Source organism: Protopterus annectens, chromosome 5.part1 (assembly GCF_019279795.1).
Source record: "Protopterus annectens isolate FY-2018-M chromosome 5.part1, PAN1.0, whole genome shotgun sequence".
In the NCBI taxonomy this organism is placed as follows: domain Eukaryota; kingdom Metazoa; phylum Chordata; order Ceratodontiformes; family Protopteridae; genus Protopterus; species Protopterus annectens.
In genome coordinates, this window is record NC_056736.1 from 476,237,549 (window position 1) to 476,263,624 (window position 26,076).

The following is a 26,076-nucleotide window of genomic DNA, read 5'->3' on the forward strand; positions in this document are numbered from 1 at the left end:
TTGTTCCGTTGTCTTTGATAGTTCCTGCGCCCTAAAAAAGGCTTTCCTTGGCCTTTATAATTAGGCCGATTGCCTTGATTGTCGTAATTAGACTTAATTCTGCTACTCCTCCTCGGTCCTTGTGAGGAAGGGCCTTCATCCCCATCATTGGTTTCATATTCACCTTCTACCAGACCTACATCACTAGATATTTCACCTCCGTTATTAACACTTTTACTATATACCCCAGGAGGTTTATTTGTGTTGGTAGTATTTTTTTGGAGGTTAGGGTAAACAGTACCATTAGCATAAGCTTGCCTGTCTCTTGTAAGTTTTTTTGGTTTATTCAGTTTAAGTTTGACAAGTAATGCATCAATACTCTGAAATATGCGGTCATAATCATACTTATACCGTATAAAATTTAAATCACTTTTTATTTTTTCATCAAGTTCACTTGTCTCCACCAAAAGCATCGAAATGTATTCAGAGTAGTGTTTCACCATAAGGTCTAGGAGTTCTAAGCCTTGTTTATCAAAAAGGCTACTAAGATCGTTCATAAACTTTGAGTCATAAAAAAGCCCAGTTGGAACAAATGAACATCTTAAACCTTTAGGCACAATTTTCTCTTTCAGGCACTGTTTAAAATAAGAGACCTCGAGCTGAAGTCTCTTTATTTTTAACATGTTGTTATCGAGGGTTTTAAGATTTACTGCAATGTTATCTAAACAGTTACCTTGAGTATCCTCTCCTGTAGCCGGTGCTCCCAGTGGGAGATGATCTCCAAATTCAAGGGCCTCAAGATTCCCGTCCCATTGCGAGAAAGTCGGCACACCAATAAGCCCAGGATTTGTATAAGAAGTGTTGCTTAAACCATTAGGTTCAATATTCTGCCTTAAAGTACTGGCACCATGATTAATGTGTCGGTTATTGTTGCTGTCATCCGACCATGCTATGGCGTTACTTCTAGCGTTCAAGTGTGTTTGTTCTGTGATGTTACTCCCAACAATAGGGAGGAGACGCTGAGGTTGCCCCGGTGGAATAACATCCGAAAAACCACTCGGCAAACTATTTTGATTAGAGCTAAGCAAGTTAGAGTGAGCATTCAGTAGCGTTGGCGCTCTATTAGCTTTGATACTGTCCAAACGAGAGTTGAGCGCTTCAATCCATTGTGTTAAGAGTAACAAAAGCGCATCGGTACTCTTTGGGTCTTCCGTAACCGGAATATCACCAGACCCAAATAAAACAGGTGTCCTTGGACTCGTAACACTATTAGAAGACATACTTAGTGAAAGACAAAAACAAACGAACCACTTAGTCACAGGATACGAGTATAGGAACACCAAAACTTCAATAATCAGCGTAAACGTACTTTAATGAAATTCTGTTTTCGCTTCTACAAAGGTAAAAGCTTCATCAGACAAGCGGAAGGCGCCAAATGGCTCAATTTAAAACAAACCACATCATATGATGTCATTTCCTTAACTTACCAAAAAAATTAATTGTTTAACAAAATCAGTGATTTATGTTGCTTTGTGTAACTGTTGTCAGGCATTTTATGTTGGTAAAACGGACCGTAGATTACGGGACCGTGTTTACCAACATAATTATGCCATTAAGAACAAAAAGAGTGAAAATGCTCTTGCCAAACACATTATAAATAATGTTGGACATAATTTCCACTTTATGGGGATTGATACTGTTAATGTTGGAATTAGGGGGGGCCCTCAATCCCTTCTCCTTGAGATGAAAGAACTGGAATGGCAACTGCTTTTGGATGCCTTTTCCACTCCAGGATTAAATGAAACTTGTAATATTTCTGTCTTTTTAAAGTACAAGAGCTATTTGCGTTAGCATTGTTTACTTGTATTATATATAGTGGGGTATACCCACCTTTTAATATTGTAGGAAATAGCATTTTTAAAAAAATGTAGTTTTTTATTACAGCACTGGCATCGTGACATATTAATTACAATACTTTGAAATATTGTTTGAATGTAAATTGGTATATTTATATGTCGAAGTAAGTTGATTTTATATTATGTCTATTTAGTTGTTTGATATAAATGGTTGTTTCAGTATATTGACTACCTTTTATGGTAAGTTAAGGAAATGACATCATATGATGTGGTTTGTTTTAAATTGAGCCATTTGGCGCCTTCCGCTTGTCTGATGAAGCTTTTACCTTTGTAGAAGCGAAAACAGAATTTCATTAAAGTACGTTTACGCTAATTATTGAAGTTTTGGTGTTCCTATACTCGTATCCTGTGACTCAAAAGTAAATGTGAAAATGTGTTGTTTAGGAAATGGGAGAACAATATGGCTGCTAAAAGAATGTCCAAATGTGGGGCATGCAGCCAATGTAGGTTTATTTACAAAGGCTCAAATTTTACAGTGGAGAAATGCCCGGGATCTGTATATCCTAATAGGAGGTTTAATTGTAACATGTCAGGGGTAGTATATTTGACTAGTGTAGTACCTGTCCAGCCTTCTAGGTAGGAAAGACTGTGAATTAATTGAAACACAGAATTTATCAACATGACTATGTTATTGGGAAAAAAAGATATGAATAATGTTTTACACAAACACTGCAATTTGTGTGATAGTTGTAAACATTTCTGTTTTTCCTTTTTTCTAAAAGTACCACTTTTTGAGAGAGGTCATGGTTGGAATTCCACATACATGTAAACTGTGCTGGCAGGTTTTATTGAATGCTACTAAACATCCTAGCATCAATAATAACATATCTATAGTAAGTTTGTTTATTAATGAATAAAAAATCTAAGATTTAATTCTTAGTTATGCACTTTATTCAACAGTTTTAATATATTTCTGTATTTCAAGTTTGCAATGTTTTATACTAAGGGTTCAATACTGATTATATGTATTTTGATACAACTTGGATATATTATTTATTTTTGTAGTCTGAAATAAAATATTGTCAATTATACACTAGATGACAGTGTTGAGTTAAATACTTAAATGGAGGTGGCAGAATATATGTTGATCTAAAGAAGTCTGCAGTTTATTTAGTAGACAAAAGCACTTATCAGTTTAATAAAACAGTTGTGATTATTGCTTTGGACACATGCAGTTATTTGTTTTTGTGTTTTGTATACTGCACAGTTTGGATTTTTTGTTTTGTACAAGTCATATCTAAGTTTGCAATTCTTCCATCTGAGCTTCCTGTGCAGCAAACCTCTGAATTTGAGTCAGCAGCTTTAGCTGCTTGACAGCACTTCAGCCAAGAAATGTTACAACTGAAATCCTACAGTTTTTTTTTTGGTGAATTGTATAACATTTCTACTTCTGACGCAATAACAGGTTACCACACATATATTTTAGACATTCATTTTATCCCGTCATTTGTGTAGAGGTCTAATAACCCCCCCAGCTGGAAACCAGGTATAGTACCAGACTATGACAAAAGACAACTGAAATGCAGGGTTTGCTAGCTGCATGCAAGAAACTATATGTCAGTTCCTATGAACATATATACATGGGTCCCCTACAGAAGAATGACAGCTGAAAAGACCAAAACCCACATAACCGACACCACATGGTCGACAATCAAAATGCTGACAATGGGGAAATGGTATGTCTCCATAGTGCAGAATGGAAAGATTTCCACTCTTGCACTGTTGTGCGATCTCGGAGTTGGTATATTAAAGTTATGGGGGGTGGGAGGCAGCCCCCCACGGGGGTGCAGGGGGGGCGTAGCCCCCCTTTGAGCACAAAAATGGAAATTTTATTTTCCTTTTTTGTGCAGTAATTACGTTGTCGGTTTTTCGATTGTCGACAATGTGGTGTCAACTATGTAGGTGTCAGTGTTTTATGCTGTTCTTGTGTAGATGATATATATATATATATATATATATATATATATATATATATATAAATATATATATATAAATATATATATATATATATATATATATACCTATATATATATATATATATATATATATATATATATATATATATATATATACAGTTTACAAAAAAGGAAAGAAAAGAAAAAAAAAATCAAAAAATCAGGGACTTCTAAGATACTTGGATACAAACTACATACATAGCAACCAAACTTAATGTGGCCCTTCTGAGATGGTACATTACCTTTGACTATGTAGGAATCACATACATATAATGGGCACATTGCCCTTTGACAAATACTGCCCCTCCAAAAAAAATCATATTAATAACCACTCAAAACTGATCCTGTAACTGATGTTTGTTTTTGTATATTATCTAGTAATGTAGCGACACCTGGAGCCACAATGGATAACAGTCCTTAAAAGTTAAAAAAAGCTTTATTAAAAACTAAAAACATAAGATTAAGTGCTTTTGTCTATATAAATGTACTTTCTTGGAATCAAATTACAGACAATTCCTATCTTCTTTATATAACACTAATTCATGCCATTATCAAATACTTACGTGAGCATGTTAACCCATTGCTTTCCATAAATACAGTTAGATAAACTGGAGCAAAGACAAACCAAGTAATTTTAAAAAATAATGGGGTCATAACCAAGACTTGCGTTCAAAACTGGAAGGAACTTGAAAGAAAGCTTTGAGGGTAGGGTGGACAATTTAATACTAAAAAAATAAAGGTACTGTGAAGTGTAGAGCTTGCCCGCAATGTGTTGTTTAATTGTGAGGACAAAGATGTCATTTTGAACAGTGATTCTAAAAGTAAAGTTATTTTTTGAAAAATGGGACTGTGGTACTAGCAATGTTGATTACTTAGTGAGGTGTTCTGGTTGCATTGTATTTTATGTCAGTAAAACGGAACATAAGCTAAGAAAGAGAACTTATGAACACCAGTATAATATTAGAAAATGCACTTCTAATAGTGCATTATATAAACATGTAATAAAATCTCCACAATTTAAGAGATTTACATTTGGTATTTTAGAAAAAGGGAAGGTTAATCCAGGGGGGGGTAAGACTTTACTTGAAGCAAGGGAAGCAAAATGGCAAACTAAGCTTAATGCCAGTCTACCCCCTGGAATTAATGAAACTATAGTAATAAACCCCCTGCCATGAGAGCTGATATGTCTTAAAATTGTTCTTTTTGGGGAAGTACACATTTTTTACATGGAACAGCACATTTATGAATTATGGTATCCATATTTCATTATGAAAATTGATAATCTTTTAACTGTTTTATATGTTTTTTTATATGTGCTCGAACATTATGGAGTAAGTGCATGAACAATATTCATCCTTGAATCAGTTTTTAATATTTGTAATTATTTCCATTATAATTTAGTAACATATCTTTCAACATTCATGCAATATACTTTATGGTTTTAAGCTGGAAATAATTTTAAATAATATGATTATCAATACTGACTATTTTAGGAATAAATTTATCTAGGTGTATTTATGGAAAACAGTGGGTTATCTGAGGAAGTCAGTTTATATGGATGAAAGGGCTTAATCTGATGTTTTTATTTTTTAACTAGGTAAGCCCTGTGAACACACATGTCACTTTTCAGGGATGACTAAAGAATACTGCTTGGTCAAATGAATTGCTCACAGTCACAGTAGGAAAATTGGGGTGGAGGAAATCAAACCTTACATATTTTTTTACTTCAGTTCACTGCACTTCTGATGCCTCATTCAGAAGAAAATGAATAGCAGAACAGCCACAGTAATAAATACTCTTTGCTGCTATAGTACACCCTATCCCTATGTTGACTGCCATATAAACAAATAAAGAATTAAATACAAGTGTATTGTGCTGTGGTCAGTGTCTGTTGTTACATTAGCCTACTGATTATCTATTTTTTCAATAGAAAACAAATCAAATTACAACCAATCACAGTAAAGTACTTAAACTTGGTGCTTGCATACACTAACTTCTGTCTCCTCTCTCAGCAAGCCAAACCAATGATCTCTTTAATGTGATTATACTCATGCTGCCATTTGTTTTCTCCCATAAATTGTCTTCCATTACTCTCAGCCTTCTATCTGCGGTGGTGGTGCTGCGGTAGCATTGTCGCCTCACAGTAAGATGTTGTCCTGTTCGATTCTCAGCTAAAGCGTCTTCTGTGTGGAGAAATGCTATAATGGGCGTCCTTTCGTTGAAGGTTGTGCGACAGGGCTGGCAACTCAGTACGTAAAAATCTACTGCCAATCATTAGCGGACCGGAATTCCACTGTGGCAACCCCTAACCAAGAAAAGCTGAAAGATACAAGAACTCTCAGCCTTCTATCAACAAAATATGTGCCACTTTCTCTGAAAATGTTAAACAAACTGGCAAAAATATAAAAACTTAATTCAAAAATTCAACCAGGAAGCTCAAAACATGGCAAATAATGTTTTCTTCATAGTTATAAAAATATTTTAATGAATTAATATAATTCAGTATTATTTATCATGGTTATTTGCATAAAATTTATAACAACTAATGTGTTTCAGAGTAAAACATCATGAAATGTAAGTTTTAACATCCATCTTGAAAAAGCTCCTCATAATAAGGTACAGTTGTAAGCTGGACTGCCCCTTAACTTATCATGATGACAGAATGAGACAATGTGAATTAACATACATTTTCTGAACTAAATATGTTGCCATTATTTGTTAAATATATTCTATCTCCCTTCCTCCCAAAATACCCTGTTTAAAGAGGGATTAAAAGGGGTATAGGATGTTATTTATTTATTTTTTGGGGAGGAAAAAATCAGGGAGAGTTGCAAGGTATAACTAGAATTAAAGATGTTTTTTTTATTTTATAAAAATGCTAATTCAATGTTGAATAATGTAAGTTTCAGAAAAATAAAATAGCAAGTGTAATCAAGAAATATAATTTAAAAATTTGAAAGAGATGCACAGAATTGGAAGGAGGCCTGAGGTTGTGGTAAGCAAAACATTTGCTAATTTATGATATAATGCATTAAGAAGGTATATAACTGCTGCAGCCATTATGGGGCAATGAAATGTATCTTAATATGATACAAAAAACAAGTTACATAAACATTTCTATTACTTTGTACTCTGTATAATTTTGTATAAAAATGTCCGTTTGGATAGAAATACTTTATTTTATAGATAAGATCATGATAACACTGTAACTCTTACAAGATGTAAGATTATAGGCATAATATGGAGAATAGATTTAATCTATTTTCTTCTTCTTCTGCATGAACAAGAACTCTTTGAATAAATGAAAAAAACATTATATTGCCTGTGCTTTAAAGTGATATAACACTGATGCATATATTTTGTAGATACCCCCACATATGACATTGTGATTCAATTAGCTTTTCATTATTGGTATTGCGATTGAAAACATTCACACATTTGTTCCAAACAAACACACACATACCTATCATACCATCTCATTACCCCGTTCCCCCGCAACCTACCAGGTATTCAAACATACTTACATATGCAAACTTCTCACATACACATACATAAAACACACACACACTCAAATACACATAGACACACACACACACACACACACACACACACACACACACACACACACACACACACACACACACATGCACGCACGCGCACGCATGCACACACAATACCCAACTGCTAAATCCCATGTTACTTATTTCTACCACAATGGTTGAACATAAACGTTTGGCATTTTGCATTACCATGAGTGGCCAGGAGCAGCCACATTAATTTATGCAACCAAACAATTCTCTGTATTGCTCAGCTCTGTAAATGCCTTACTGCAGACAGTTATGAGGGAGCTCACATAACTAATTAGCATATATATTTCTGCTAGAATACCTCATTAGCTTTTAAAACAGCCCACCCTGTTCTAAATCAGTAGAGACAATGTCAGCTATAATATAGAGCAGAGGACATTCTTAGCTGGATTGGCTATCATGCATGGCTGCTGATCCACACAGACTTAAAGCACCATAGTATGTGTTACTTAGCCAGGATCTGTTAAATAAGTAGATGTGTGTCACCCTTGAGTATATGATCTCTTTAGTTTCCTTATGAACGTAACTGCATTGTCAGTTTGTTTGACAGTATTGTGGATATTATTAAAGCAGGCTGCTGCAGGTTTGCTAAAAGCTCATTCAGTAATGGAAAGCTTGAACGTGGGACTAATTCAATTCCTTCACACTTTAAAAGTTGATAAAATCGTTCCCTAGGGAGTAAAATCTTGCCTGAAACTTAAACAGGGCATGCTGGAGGAGCAGATATATGTCTCAGGGAACAGAATTCCCATCCATGACAAGCAAAGCTCCTCTCTAAGCCAATTCAAGCATAACTTGTATCAGTGGATGGAGGAATTGGTAATTTACCCTTGGTCTGGTACCTGTGTCTCTAATAGATAGATGCAGCCTATACATACTTGACTAGCTATGCCTAAATCTACATATACCCCATAAAATAACTGTAGAGCATCAATCTGCTACAACATGAGGATTTAGTCATGTATATTTTAGCTGCATACATATCAGAGGTCATTAGCCTAGTAATCAGCTGTGAACCTGACAGCCAAGTAGACAGAGTTTGTCATGCTGCAGTTTAAATATGTGTGTTTAGGGACAGTGATGCTTTTACTGCTTTAGGAAGCCATTTATATTTACTTTGCAGTATGCAATGATGTTCAGTTATATTGTTTATATGAAAGAATCTCAGTATTTTATTTTCTGTTGTCTACAATAGATAAGTAGTCTGAGGGGAGAGCAGTGCAGTGAAGGGGAGGCCATATTCAAGCCTGAATGTTAATACACTAAGAGCAATTGGTCTTGTGGAATTTCAGTAAGGAAATTACAAGTTTTATGGGTGGCTTTAAGCTGTATTAATACATTGCTAATGGATAGTTGTTTTTTTTTGTGTGTGTGTGTGTGTGTGTGTGTGTGTGTGTGTGTGTGTGTGTGTGTGTGTGTGTGTGTGTGTGTGTGTCTGTGTATACTAAGTGATAAAGAATGTTCTGAAGTGGCTCCTAACTGTATATGGGTGGCGGGAATTGCTAGTGGTATTTTGGTAAGGTCAGTTATAATGATATTAGAGGCATTTTTAACTCATTCTGTTGGACCATACAACATCACCTATGGTGCTGAGGTATTTATAGTCTGTACATAGTTAAGCAGATCTAGAGGTGTGTGAACTCCTTTAGCAAACCCTTGGTCAGGCATTTGTATGCTGACCAGTATGTCTAATAACAATATCATCTGCATATAGAATGCAATTAAAGAAGGAAGAATTCCATGGTAGATCATTAAAGGTAATGAGAGGTTATTAGGAGCTAGCATGGAACCTTAAAATACCTGTGACGTTAACACAGCAGTTTTAGTTTGAAGGTTTTTTTTCCCTTTTTCTTTGAATATTCTGGCAATAAAGTAGTTTTTTAAACCAAATATTAATTTCATATATAGATACCCTGATAGGATTAGTAAAACAATATAATGCAATTTATAAAACGCAAATATATTTGCTTACATAGTCCAAAATGTGATTTAAGATTATTTTTGAGAACATTTTTTAACTGGGCAAAGGTTGGAAATAGGTCTAAAGTCTGAGGCAATAATGATGAAACTTTGCAGAGGATGATAAGGGCATTTTGAACCTATTAGTGACTGGGCCAGTGGTGTATGTTAGAGAGACAGACTATATATAAATAAAGGCAAGAAGCTGACATAGGGCTTGACTACTTAGTATTAGCGCCTCATGGTATGTAGTGTAAAGTCAAGTAAAGAATTTCAGGTCAGCTTGTCTAGTAGTTTGAAAGCATTCTGTTTGGTGTTCCTTTTAAAATGAAAAGGGGAATACTGACAGTATGTGTGCAATGGCCTTGTGGCAGATTAGGAAATAGAGGCTGGGTTACTTGCTTAGAAGTTACAAAGAATTTACTGATGCTGCTCAGCATCTCTTTGGCTGAGAAGTTTAGCAACTGCCTTATTGGAGAATACTGTGCTGTAATGAAACTAATAAGGCAAAAGTTGTAAAACAAGGCTTGAGTGCTCCATTTGAAGAAATCTATCCTACATTAATTTAATACTAAATTTGGGAACTGCAGACTGTTGTTTGGTATTTAGTAAGGTTAGAGTTAGAACGTCTTCTGCATGGAGGCATGCGTAAATGGGCGTAACTTCGTTGAAGGTTGTGCGTCAGGGCTGGCAACTCGGCACGTAAAAATCAGCTGCCAATCATTAGCGGACCGGAGTTCCACTGTGGCAACCCCTAACCGGGAAAAGCCGAAAGACACAACGAAAAGAGGGACAGAGACTGCTAACTGGCAGTAGTATAGCCAGTTACTCTGCTATTGTTTCATTTTATCTTTGGGGATAGTTATTTTGATGCATTTGTTTGCAAATGTTTACATTGCTGGAATGTTCCAAAGTAGTTTTGCCTTTTGGTAATAATTGTTTGCATTGTTCTCAGGTAACCCAACAGTTTCAGTAAGTGGAAAATGTGTTTCCTTTATGCTAACGTTTTCATAGTTTGTCATGATTAACCATTGTTTGTAGGATACCTCATTTTCTCCAAGGTGCTCATTTTGTTTTCATCCCAGTTTGTTTGTATAGATATCAATAAATTGATTATTGTCAAACTGGATATTGTAAGTGAAGGCTATAGATGTGTCTAGGGATGGAATGTTGTTATTGCTATGTTGGGGATGAGTCTAGTCTATCACATGTATGCACTCTCTGTGGGACTCTACTGAAAAGTGTTTACAGCATCTGATTTAAATATTGTAGAGCTTATGGATACATCTGCCAGTATGAGTCACTAAAACTGTCATGTGCTCATTTGGACTATCCAAAATTGTACCACAAGACAAGACATTTTGTTGGAAAATTGTTAGCAAGCAGTTGATAGTTAATTACTAATTTCTAGCTTTCTGTAGTTTTATAGTAGGGTTAAGCAATGGATAACTGTTTCAGACAATAGAAAATGTCAACTAAACAAACATTACATGCAACCCAAAAGTTTCTGGTAAAAAGTCTGTTGTAAATAAAAAAGTATCTCAGGTAATACCTAATGCAAGAGCAAATAACATATTTCACTCATCATTCCTTCACAGACTATATGGAATATACACCTCAGCACATGAAAGAATTGAACTGTATCTCTGACTAACCATTAAAGATATGTCTTAGCTCTCCAGCTACAGGGTTTTCAGTAACAGTAACATGATACAACATAAAGGCGCCATGTCTCAGAGCTGTCGGCTCTGGATTTTGTGCCTTTTTCTTCACAGGAAGCTCTTCATACTGCTCTGAAATATAGATTCTACAATCTGTTAATGTTTCCTTCTCCAGTTAAACAAGACCATAAACTAGTGACATTTACTCTTAATGTCACCATACCCTCTGTTTCCAATGTCTTTGTATTTAACTACTTCAAAATGCTGAACTGTACTCAAGTACATGATGACATCTCTAAATTTACTCATGCCATCATTACTGTTAACTTGACACCACAGTTTAATGCCTACTAAACATAGGCATAGCTGTAATAGTCTCATATTGAGACAAATACAATGGAAAATTCAAAAGCACCCTCCACCCTGCTGGACAACTGATATAAACAAACTTTATAACAAGGGAAGGAACTCCTTAGATGGTATTGTAAGGCTAGAACTCCTCAGAATTGGGAGAATATAAAACATATCACTGAGAAGCACTCTAAGGACAAGTAAAGCAAATCCATAAATGATGATTACTTTCTGAAGTGAATGATAACTGCAAGTCTTTCTTTAGCAAAGATAGAAAACTAAAGAAATAATGCTCAACGTTGCTCTGAACCTTTCTTTAATAGGACCATCACTCTAATTCAAATGACATAAATATCCTAGCAAACAAGTTCTCTACAAATTTCACCCACAAAACATCTGTTTCAACACCACTTACTACAAAATCCCTTATATACCTTATCATCTGTACTAAAGAAAAATTTCTTATGGTGTTATTCAGAACCAAAACTTCAACCTCCATGGATGTTGATAACATAACTGGCTGCATATTAAAGAGCACTATGCAGGGTATTTCCAACCTTCTTCTTAAACTATTTAATTTAAGTCTAGACATGGGTGATGGTCCCAAATTATGGTGGATTGTTATTATATCCCTCCACAATGGTGGCCCTATGATGGACCCTAAAAATGACAGACCAGTCAGCCTTATGAGTCTTATCTGTAATGCTATGGGGTGTATCATAACTCATCATCATCTTCTTTCGGCTGTTCCCATTAGGGGTCGCCACAGCAGATCATCTGTTTCCATTTCTTCCTTTCTTCTGCATCTTGCTCTTTCACACCAACCGCCTGCATGTCCTCTCTCACCACATCCATAAACCTCATCTTAGGCCTTCCTCTTTTCCTCTTACCTGGCAGCTCCATCCTTAGCATCCTTTTCCCAATATACCCAGCATCCCTCCTCAGCACATGTCCAAACCAACGCAATCTCACCTCTCTTGCTTTGTCTCTAAACTGTCCAACCTGAGCTGACCCTCTAATATACTGATTCCTAATCCTGTCCATCCTAGTCACACCCAGTGCAAATCTTAGCATCTTTAACTCTGCCACATCCAGCTCTGACTCCTGCCTTTTCGACAATGCTACCATCCCCAACCCATATAACATAGCTGGTCTCACTACCCTCTTGTAGACCTTCCTTTTCACTATTACTGGTACTCGTCTGTCACAAATCACTCCTAGCACTCTTCTCCACCCAGTCCACCCTGCCTGTACTCTCTTCTTCACCTCTCTTCCACACTCACCATTACTCTGAACTGTTGATCCCAAGTACTTTAACTCAGCCACCTTTACCAACTCTACTCTCTGCATCCTCACCATTCCTCTACCCTCCCTCTCATTTACACACATATATTCTGTTTTAGCCCTGCTGACCTTCATTCCTCTCCTCTCTAAAGCATATCTCCACCTCTCCAGGGTCTCCTCAACCTGGTCCCTACTCTCACTACATATCACAATGTCATCTGCAAACATCATAGTCCACGAGGCCTCCTGTCTAATCTCATCTGTCAATTTGTCCATCACCACTGCAAATAAGAAAGGGCTCATAACTAGTCTCAGTAATTATTTATTTATTTTATTTATTTGACATTTGTTTACTGGGAAAGTCTGACTGGGTATGAGCCCATTTACAGTGGAGGCCCAGGGAAAAAAGCTCCACAAGTACACTTTAAACAGAATTAAAAATAATTGAACAGTGGTTACAAATATTGAGACAATAACAAACTAGTACAATTTGTGAATACAATAAAAGAAAATAAGAAAAATATAAGGCAAGAAATAAAGTTGACCATATATTATATAAACAATAGAAGAGAGTTCCTAATATGCATGTTACATAATGATGCATGAAAAATATATAACAGACAAAGTATTAGGTCATAAAAGCCATATTCTTTTTCTGGCAGGAGACCTAGTTAGTAAATTTCAGTCATAAATTCTAGGATAGATAAAGGTCAGTGTAAGAATATAAAGAAAGGATTAGAAGGTTAAGAAATTAAAGAGAGGTGAGGCTCAAAAGTAGTTAATTATTATATTAAGAATCTCATTATGATAGATTCCCAATAATTTGAAAGAAATTAATCAAATATTTCAAATAGAAGGTGCTTTCCAGCATACTGATGGAGAAGATTTTTTGTTTTTGAAACCAGCCTTGCTGCGAAATCTTTGCATTTCCTCACAACAGCAAATGCAACAAGTTCTTTGCCCTAATCCCCACTCAAGGGGAGTCATTGAGAGATGCTCTATTCCACATCTGGCCCTTCAGTCTTCTTTTTGCTTATCTCCCATTATGTCTGATTCCAAAATTCCTACAGAAAGCACTTTGGTCAAAGAGCTCAGTTATTCTCTTCCTTTGGCCTCATCTGTAGAGTGCTCTGTTTGTCTGTAATTGGTACCTTCCTGTTTGGCATCTACTTCACAGATCCACAAAATAATAACCAGGACCTCTGTTTTTCCATATCTGTAGATGATTGCAAGCTGGGTGCAATTTTCAAAATACCCTCAGATACCTGCACTCTTTAGAAAGATCTTACTCTAGTTATTACTTGAGTATGGAAAAAAGGTTTTAACTGAGTGCTGAAAAGTGTATGTGGCAAAGGTACCTTTACCTTTAAGTAAGAAGGCACCTTTTAGAAAGGTCTTGCAAAATTTGGAAGAAGCTAAGGAGGAAGATTTTTCTCCTGAGAGGTTGCTAACTGTATTTTGAATATAAAAAATCTAGCACCTTTCTGAAAAATAGTTGCTAATAATTCTGAAATGGAAGGTATAGGAGCAGCGAAGGGGTCAGTTTCCTTCTGAAGAATCCAAATTGAAAATCTTTTCCATTTACACCTGTAGATCTACCTTGTAGAAGCTTTCTGGGAAGATAGAAGTATTTGTCAGACTGAAGAAAATCTGTGCTGTCTAGCTATCAATGGAATTGGAGAAACCATGTGAGAGAAGGTCTGGACTCGGGTGCAGTATCCATGGATGGTATTGAAGATGAGGCCAAAGGAAGAGAATAACTGAGCTCTTTGACCAAAGTGCTTTCTGTAGGAATTTTGGAATCAGACGTAATGTGAGATAAGCAAAAAGAAGACTGAAGGGCCAGATGTGGAATAGAGCATCTCTCAATGACTCCCCTTGAGTGGGGATTAGGGCAAAGAACCTGCTGCATTTGCTGTTGTGAGGAAATGCAAAGATTTCGCAGCAAGGCTGGTTTCAAAAACAAAAAATCTTCTCCATCAGTATGCTGGATTTTCCCAGTATATGTATTGCTACAAGAAAGCAGATGGAGGGGATCACCACTGCCACACTCTGACTGTCTCTTGACAAAGGGAGTAAGATTGGGGTTCCCTCTGTTTGCTGACATACCAGACCACAGACATGTTGTCAGCTTGTATTGCAATAGTCCCCTTTTAAGTGAAAACAGACATCAACCACAGCATAGAGTACTGAGAGCACACTCTCTTACAAATGAAAATGCAGTGAAGGACTTGAGAGTGTGGATTGGCAGTTATCTCTTTTTTAATCATCATGACAGTTATAGTCAGGAAATCCTTCTTATTACAACTAATAGCCAAAGGTAGTTCATCTGTATTGCCTGCAAGTAACAGTATTATAAGTACATATGTTCACAGGTAATTATAAGGCTAAGGATCCCCATGGTGATTTTGTTTTTTTAAGCCTAGCCATCATGTCAACTCCCAATAAAGGATCATAGGTATGTACTAGGCTCGCTGTTCTAGTGGGCACATTTTTGTAGCCTAGTCAATTTTTGTGATAAGAGTCATACCCTGTGCTTCATGTCTTATGCAACCCCCACTCTCAAAAAAGATTATGGCTCCCCTTTATTCAGTACTGATCAGATTAGTTATAGTGTGCATCTCTCCATTTGGCATGTAACTCATTCGAAATTTCAACAAACATGAAATTCCCAAGAGAATCCAAGCAAAAAAAAAGATCTCTGTTCTCTAGAAACTTAGTCACTAGTAGAGACTGGAAGCCCAGTCTTTGTCCTTCATGTCTTACATAGCACTTGGGGGAACTGTGCCTTGCCTACCAGGCCATTAAGATCCAGTAGTGCTTGAAATCCGATACCTCAGTATGCTGAACAGTTTAGGTAATACTAAAACCAAAAATCTAAACATAACCAAAGTGGGCTTTCCTCTTCACTGGAATAAACCTATGTGGCAGGTTAAATAATACAATTGCATATTTTTTTCAAACTAAACATAGATGATTGGATCTCAAGTTTACCCTTGGAATAATTAGTATCTCCCTCCTTGAGAAGGGAGGGAGGTGAAATCTGTCAGTGGATACTACCAAGGCATGCATGGTCTTTGGATTGAATGGACTTGAAACCCCCTTTAAAACTTATGAAACCCATGCTATCAATTATCTTTCATCCCATGTTCTTCTCTTAAAGAATATTTACCCCAAACCCTTATTCCCCCCCAAATCCCCATGGTTATAGGTACACATTTTCACTGATTCCCACATAGTCTGCATTCTATAATCTAAAGAATACCTAACAGTCTTAATGTTGCCTATTAGTCCCACCAGCTAGCCACTCCTGGTGGCATCATCATGTTATATTAGAGTATATAAATATAACTATATATGTGTGTATATACACATATATATATATATATATATATATATATATATATATATATATGTATATATATATATATATATGTATATATATATATATATATATATATATATATATATATATATATATACATATATATGTAGGTCCACTATTTCATTTCAAAAGTTCACAATCCCGACATTCGATATATGAAACTCAGAACCTCAAGATTGTGGAAAAAAAAAAAAAAAAGAAGAAGAAGGAGACATCAAAAACATGTTTTTGCAGGGGGGAAGCTCCCCGCACCCCCTACACCCTCTGCAACTTAAATATACTAACTCTGAGATCGCACTACAGTGAAGAGAACAGTAATGTTCCTGTTATACACGTATAGCAATCTCCATTACCATTCTCTTCACTAAAGAGCGATCTCAGAGTTAGTATATTTAAGTTGCAGGGGGTGTGAGAGGGGTGCAGGGGGGTCTGCAAAAGCATGTTTTTTATGTCTTTTTTTTTGTTTGTTTGTTTTTTTTTTTTATTTCAAAAATCCACAATTTTGAGGTTCTGAGTTCAATATATTGAATGTGGATTGTGGACTTTTGAAATTAAGAAGTGGACCTATATATATATATATATATATATATATATATATATATATATATATATATATATATATATATATATATATGTATATTAATTGAAAAAAAAGACTCACACAGCCACACACAAAAAAAGACTCACACAGCCACACACACTCACCCATACACATACACCTCAGAAAAAAACTAAATGCAGCATTTGAATGGGGGGGGGGGGGTCACTTCCTCAGCTTGCATATATCAACTCCATGGTCACACAGTCATGACTGCAGTGAATACTTCCCTGTTCTGCTATAGGTCATAAAACTCAAGCTGACTATAAAAATGCTCAACAATTCTAGTATTAAATTAAAAATGTAAGCCATGCAGCACCTTGGCAGGCTGTATAGTTGATAAACTGTATGCAATAATATACACATATATGTGTGTGTGTGTGTGTGTGTGTGTGTGTGTGTATGTATATATATATATATATATATATATATATATATATATATATATATATATATATATATATATATATATATATATACACACATATACACACACACACACACACACACACACACACACACACACACACACACACACACACACACACACATATATATGTAGGTATGCATATGTGTGTGTGTGTGTGTGTGTGTGTGTGTGTGTGTGTGTGTGTATTTATACCGTATCTGTATGCTATATATCTATAGCTGTCTATGCATTTATCTATCTATAGCTGTCTATGCATTTATCTATCTATCTATCTATCTATTCTATCTATCTATTCTATCTATCTATTCTATCTATCTATTCTATCTATCTATCTATCTATTCTATCTATTCTATCTATTCGGCTAGCTTGGTGTGTATGTGTGTGTGTGTAGGGTTGTAGAATAAAATCCGATTAGTACACTTGGGTAAACAGTGGTACTCATTCTGTTGAAAAGAGAATGCTTCTTCCATTTTTGTTTATCTTATTTAGCATTTTAAATCAAATGTCTAGGCCGTAGTTTAGGATGTTTGCATCTTTTTGATGGCTTTTTGTGAATTCGGTGTGTAAAATTACTTTGTAATATGACCCATGTTTCAGTTCTTTCAACTGAATTTTTGAGCTATTGAACTTGTATTTTTCAGGAGATTTGAAAGCGTATATTTTAGCAATTTAGAATTTGTATTTTTGCAATGGCTTTGGATACCACTGGCTTGCATTTTTTTCTGCTGTTTTTGAAAGATTTTTCATCTAATGTAAGAATATATTGTAATTTATGAGGTTGCTTTAGGTGGGCTGTGGTGTTTTGTGTAGAGCCAAACATTTTTATGCATGTATATATTTTTTTTAACTTTACCTTTTAGTAAATAAAATAAATGTGATGGGTTTATAGGAATCTTATTAACTTTGCAGTTGCCCAAGGGATTGAGAGACACTGTGAAAACTGTGCCAAGAATGCTGATAAATGCTGATGATACTCCAAGAGTGGAGATCAAAAAATATCAACATAGTAAACCAGATACTTCTGTGGGTATCTAGTAATTATCTATGGATAGTGTATTTTTTATGACTGTGATAGAGAGATGTATGCAATTTAAGGTAATTAACTTGTCACTTATCTAGAAATTACTTAACAGAGACGATACTGACTTTTATGGGGGGAACTCAATAAAGCCTACATGGAGTCATTTTCAGTGTGGACATAGTGGCATGAAGCTTACACGGATGTAAGCAGCCATGCAATCCAGTAAACAGAGCAGAGGGGGCATGCATGAGCTTGCAGACACAGAAGTGTCCATGGCATGCAAGTCACCTCATAAGCAGATGAATTGCATGCAAATGAGGGTGCTGGAGCAATTCAGCCAGCAAATAGGCAGTCCTGCAACCCCCCATGTTGGTGTCTGATGTGTACATGGAAAATTTCTGTGTACAAGAAAGTAAAAATGGAACAGGGGCTGTACAAGACCATTTAGAAGGTGAGAAATTGCATAGTAGGCATAGGTATGTGCAAAACTATGCCTTGTGTTTGTCCAAAAATTCATGCAAAATAATGTAATACTTTTTAATACCCATATTAAGTTTGCGTAGCCGCAGCAGCTCACAAATGTGGCATTATTCAAGAAAAAATATTAAAAAGTATAAAAACTAAAAAAAGAAATATGTGAGAATAATGCATTATAGGCCCCTGCATGGAGTATGTACAGTGGTTGCTAAGGAGGCAGGCCCTGGAATAGTGAAGTATCCAGGTTGTGTGCATTGATCTGTATGCAAATGAGCTGGGATTACTGAATAGCAAAATGGGCAGCTGTGTCCACAGATAACATCCGTGTAGCAGCAGAACCATGTTGGTTTGCACAGAAGAGGTAGCTGACAAAAGGGGATGTGTCACTATATATTTAAGCTGATTGCAGCTAAGCAGAGGCCTTTTGTGCTGCTCACTGCTCACCTAAGCAGGTGGGTGTATCCAGTGCTGCTAAGTTTTGTTTAGCTGCGGGGCATGTGTTTTAGCTTGGTTGAGCTATGCTGAGCATGCCCATGCATGGGGGTCTGTCCAGGCTACTGAGCAGTGTTTATACCAATGCCACAGGATTGTATGCTATGCTGCAGTGCTTAGCAGGGAAGACAGTTTCAAAATAATAAAAAAAGGAAATTGCCTGGAAAGCTAATCATGTAAGATAATCCCTGTTCTACTTACACTGGGCCATTCACATCCCTCAAGTGATATAGCTGGCAGGTGGAGTGCATCATAGTTATCCTATTACACAGGCTGCATCTGCAGCAGAGCACTATAAAATATGCATACATCCTACAGTCTGATTTTTTCCCCATACTCTGCACCATTGGATACAGACTTGTGAAGTGTAACAGACAGAATGCAAGGGGCTGCTGCTGCTTTGCTACATCTGTACGTGTTAGAGGCTGAGGTCACTGCTGATGCTGCCACTGACAACAGGCCTAGTCTGAGAAAGAGAAGAGTGTTTAGGCTCAGGGTAACCTTCCAGAAGTTACATGAGCTGGGGATTGTAAAGCGCTACAGGGTAGACAGGGACATACTACAAGAACTCACTGAGCTCTGCTGCCCTCAACTCTGATACAGTGCCAACAGAAGGGAACCCATCCCAGTGAAAACAAAGGTATTGTTTGCCTTTAGAATATTAGCTACAGGTACTTTTCAAGGAATACCTGGGGACATGATGGGGGGTCTCATAGGCATCTTCATCTAAGGTACTCCACCAGTTCCTGGCTGCATTTCAAACACATGCCAGTGAGCATATTTATTTACCCTGCACTCCTGAGGAGAGTGGCAGCAGTGTGTGGCTCTTCTATCATGCAGCACACTACCATGAGGTACTGGGTGCCATAGACTGTACTAATGTACACATTAAAGCACCACTTGGAGAGGAGGGTAGAGTCTACATCAACTGCAAGGGATATCACTCCATCAACTGCCAGGTCATGTTCAATGCCCAGGGCATCATCATGAATGTGTGTGCTGGCAGCCCTGGAAGTTATCATGACTCCCATATCTGGCATGCATCTCAGCTGTAGCAGATGTTTGCCAGGGGGAACATCCTATATGGCCATTTACTGGGGGATGCTGGCTATGCACTGGAACTGTGGATGATGACACCCATCGGAAATGCACACACACCTACCGATGAATGCCATAATGAGGTACACTCACAAACTAGGAACATCATAGAGCATATGTTTGGGCTGCTCAATTCACAGTTCATGTACCTCGATATATCTGTTGGGGCCCTGTAGTACTCTCCAGCAACATGTGCACAGATGTTCACAGTATGTGCCATGCTACACAATATGATCTTGTGGAAACAGCTGCAGCAGGATCATCACAGGGAAGGGACACATAGCCCCCCATGAGTGCCAAGGTCCCCACAGCCAAACCCACAGGGGGACTCAGAGGAGGATCTCCCTGAGGCAGTACAGTCTATTACAATCTGTACAGTTGATGGGTATCACTCATATATCACATTCAGCACACAGCCAGGTAATCCCTTAGACAAAATATCAGGAGGTGCTGGACTGTTGAACCAGGTGCAACAGCCAATTGGCTGCAGCACACAAAGTCCTGGACTGGAGTACAGGTAGGTCTGGCCTGGAGTCACCTTGTAAGTACTAACAGTAACACTGGACATGCTACTACACTTACCTAACTTGAGCACATGTCTGATACCTCATCTGCCTAAGGAACCGATATGTGAAAATATGTCTGTGCATACAGACAGCTATGTATACATATCTGTCTCTCCCTATAACTCTCAGACATGATCACCATATCTATCATTATGTGGCACATATACAACTATATATATATATATATATATATATATATATATATATATATATATATATATATGTATAACACATATATATATATATATATATGTATATGTATATGTACATATATTTCTATATATATATATATATATATATATATATATGTATATATATATATATATATATATACATATATGTATATATATATATATATATATATATATACATATATATATATATATATATATATATATATATATATATATATATATATATATATACATATATATATATATATATATATATATATATATATATATATATATATATATATGTATAACACATATATATATATATACATCTATAGAGCTAGATAAATGTGTAGAGTGATGTAGACCCTCCACGTATAGCAATATAACACTGTTACTTAATGCACACACAGCTAACCTAAGTTGACATCCCTGTTTTTTATATATAGATATATATGTATATACATATATATATATATATATATATATATATATATATATATATGTATAGATATATATGTATAGATATATGTAGATATATATATATATATATATATATATATATATATATATATATATATATATATATATATATATATATATAAATATATATATATATATATAACACACACACACACACACACACACACACACACACACACACACACACGTGTATATATATGTGGGGATGCACGAATGTCCACACCTACATGCAGAATTCTAGGGTTATCTGTACCTACACACATAGTAGTTGGCAGAAGGTAAAAGACCAAAGCCACATAATGACATAATCCACCCAATCACAGAACCCTGTGCCTGTGGAATGTCACCCTGTAGACAGACAATAGTGAGCAGGTGGTGTAATGTGGAATGTATTCAATGTAAGACTTGGACAGGCCATATTGTCACTGGCCATTTGTCCACCTAGCAAAGTGCAACTGGCCAGAAGTGGTGATACTGTTAACCATACACATATAGCAGGGATATTAGCAGGTATACCATTGCTAAGACACTTGATACAATAACAGCATAAAACAGGTTCACTCTGCATGCCACACAGGTTGTGTAAGACAAGGCCAGTTTGCGTAGCCCACAACTACTGTGTCTGCAGCCATATGTACACCATGTGTAACCAGTGGCATGTGCAATTTGTACTGCGAGCTGTAGTGTGTAATAGTAGGTAGGTAGGGGTTCAAATCTCACAGCCTTGTGTGTGTGTGTTTGTGTGTAGATATTTCCCTTAAAGTGGTACATACATGCCTATCTGTGTGCAATGGCCATTCATTTTACGGGCTTGTGACTAGCATCCTCCCTATCATTGAGCCCCCTGTCAACACCCACTGATGGCATCCATCTTAATAGCACTGGCTTACAATGTCAAAACAGATAAGCTCCATGGCACATGTGATAACTACTTAGTGCTATAGTGTATACTAATAGGTAGAGATTCTAATCTCCCAAACGGCAAGTATGTGTGTGTGTGTGGTGTGTGTGGTGTGTGTGGTGTGTGTGGTGTGTGTGTGTGTGTGTGTGTGTGTGTGTGTGTGTGTGTGTGTGCGTATGAATATATCCCCTTGCAGACATATTCCTATCTCTGTGTAATGGTTATACATTTTAACACCCAGTGACTACCTGTCAGCCTCCCCATTGGCCTCAATTACAAGGCCTGCTGATGTCATCCACCATAACAGCAGTGACTGACAATGTCAAAACAGGTAAGCTCCATTGAGCATGTGATAACTACTTAGTGCTGTAGTGTATACTAATAGCTAGGTAGGGGTTCTAATATCACTAATGGAAACTCTGTGTGTGTGACTGCACAAATATATTCATATGCAGCAGTACACATATGGCTATATGGATTTGAAATTGTCATGCATTTTACTGCCCTGTCACTAGCTGTTGGCCTTAAATAGCCCAGATCTACTGAGGCATACATGCTATCTGCCAGCACATACATTTGTATGTACAGAACAGCCAGGTGACATGTATCAAGCATAGCAGGCCTTGTCACAGGGTATGCATGGAAGATTATGCTGACTGCCCCCATTGTCAAAGACACACTGTTCTACACATATGCACCTAGGTAACCATGCACATATACAGCCGTACCTTGCTGATGTCATATTTCTGCTGTGCTGCCATGCTGTCCTGTGCCACTGTATTGCTTCCAAGTCTCCATAGCTTAGCCCTTCAGAACCCTAGAACATAAACATACACAGTTCTATATGACACATTTCATTCTGCAACACTACTGCCAATCTAACAGCATGCAGCAAAGGTGCACAAACTTTGATATATATTCATGACAAATGCCATCATACAGCACTTGTTATGCCATAACACTACTGCACTCAAAAATACATGTAATGTAATATAGTCTCCCTGTGCATCAGAAACACATTTGCATGTCCCTGCATCAATGGCATGGATGGCAGTGGTGTGGTACAGGTAACATCACATGCACAGGGTTGTGATGTGGGGGTATCAGAGGCCTAGGCTGTGCCAAACAGTTGTCAGGAAGAGGTGCTGCTTAGCTGGGCCATGAAGAGGTGCTCTATGTGTCTGTTGGTGACCTGCATATGACAGTGATGCTCGAGTGTGTGCATGAACACTGTAAAGCCAAGTGCTAGCCCTACACATGTGTATGTTGGACAGCTGTAGACCATACATGGCAGAGTGGACAGTTCAGTGTCTCTGGCCATGAACAAGGGAACTTGCTCTGCCAGGGGTGGCACTGCACCACCATGCCCAGGGTCAGTTGAGGTGGTAGCTGCTGATTGTGACTGGTGTCTGCTGGGCCTGTGTCCCACACGGGACCACCCAGGACCACGTGCTCATGGCCTGCCATGTCCTGGTATGGGTAGCACACTCCCTTCTGTAGTGCTAGAGGTACTGCCACTACAGGAGTGTGCATGTGCACGCCCATGTGGACTCTCAGCAGATGGTGTTGCTGACCTACGTGCACATATCTGATGCACTATTCCCACCAGATGTTCCAGCACAGATAACATGTGGTCAAGGACTGACAATGTTTCACACCACTGGTTGTCCACTACATCAGTGAAATGATCCATGGCATCACCAATGTGGTGGAGGGTGTCATGGATGTCAGACTGTGCTGCATCCATGGTCCTGAGCATTCATCTGGTGCTGTGTTTGGAACATGCCTGTGCCTCCATGATGGGTTGAAACATGCATCAAGTGACCAATGATGTGCACCTATGACAGGTGGTGAATGGTCAGCAGTCCTCCTTTGAGCACCCCTGTTAATCTGTGTGTGGGGGACCTCACCAGCTCTCTGGCTATGGCTAGTGTTCACATTCACCGATGGCATAGTTGCCACACTCTCCTGTTTGATGTCGCCACAATCTGACTGTCCGACAAAATATGTACATTACTACCTACACTATTATGTATATCCACACACATACACCTACAGGTGAGGAGCTGGAACTGCGTTACACATACCACATCTTATTTCTGATCCCATGCACAATTCACAAGCAGCCTACAACATATACAGATGAGACCGGCCCTTTATAATATGCACTGCAGCTACATCCAGTTAACATTGAGAGTACTATACACCTATGAGAGAAGCAATATGTCAGTGTATCTGATAGACCTACACCTAAAACACAGTGCACCTGTCTTGAGCACTGCCTTAGGTATGTACCATAGCCATATTGTGTGTGAACAGGCATCTGTGAATGATTGCCTACTGTATAGCAGACTGCATAGACGTTTCCAAAAAAAAGTGCAAATGTGTTACCACTCCTGCAAATACACAACTGTGATTACCCATTCAATGCATGTCAGTTAACCCCTCCAAAATTGAACATAAAAGTATTGTACTCCGGCTAAGCATAGCAGTTGTGCCTAGGGCAAAATGTCAGCCATTAACATTCTTAGGGTATATATGATCTTTCAACAAATGTATCACACTTACCACGTACAGAACCTTGGGCTCTGACCCCACCTGACATACCTATGGAAATGTGAGGGAGATGTATTGTCTGCAATAGCAAATGGGGCATTGGTACAGGGCAATATGTGCATATATCAACATGTACAGTAGCTAATGTGATACAGCCTACATTGCTGACATTCTGTGTATATGTGCACAACTGTGCATTAAGATCAACCCCCATGCAGATAGACCTGACACCCATGTATTGGTATGCAGAGGCTGCCACAATGACTGATACAGTATTACACTGATGAACACAGGAAGCTTACCTGGATGCTCCTCTGCTGTGCATGCTGTGGCAACCACCTCCATGATGTATAGGGTGAAGGATGCTTGGTAGCTGGTGGTTATTCCCAGGTTTTCCAGGAAGTCCTATGTGGCTGAGAGTGGTTGTTCTGCTGCAAGCCCTCTACTGGTGGTTGCATGGTGCCTGCCACAGTGGCAGCCCTTTGCCATGCATTGCAGAATTGACTATATCTGTGGGCAGGTGTTGGACCTGCTCACAGGTTCTGTCCTGTAGATCTACATGGTTTACTGCTGTGGTGAGGTCAGCCCAAACTGCTGCACATTAGTCACAATCGTGGTGAGTGCTAGACAGTAGAATGTTGTGATGCAGTCTGAGGCCACCCAGGATGACATTATTTTCACCCTCTGAAAATGGTGGGTGCCTCCTTCAATACATCTGTTCTGAAAGACAACAAGAGGGGAACACATCACAGGACCAGCTACATTGTTATCCACTTCCCCACAGTCTATCAACACACCATATATGTCTCTATCACCAACATAGTGGCAATACCAGTTGTGTCCCTGTGTACCATAACAGATTGTGCTGTATGTCTCCACTCCCATCAATGCCATCTACTGTGGTGTGCCCCCTGTAGGCAGAGCCCCACTACTATCTCATATGGCCACTGTGAGACACATAGGTGTGTGTTATTACAAGTATATGGGGACAGTCCAGCAACATCACTGTGCCACTATGACAGTAATGCAAACCTGCTGTTGTCTATCCTCCTTGTAGACATCATTATTCTGCAGTACACATATATTTGCTAAATGTGTACATTTGTCTGATATATGTGGTCCTTTTGGCACAAATCTGTGGATGTCTGGCAAGTGTTTGGCCAGTAATTGATGGTTGTTCTCAGAATATGGAGAACCTGGTTG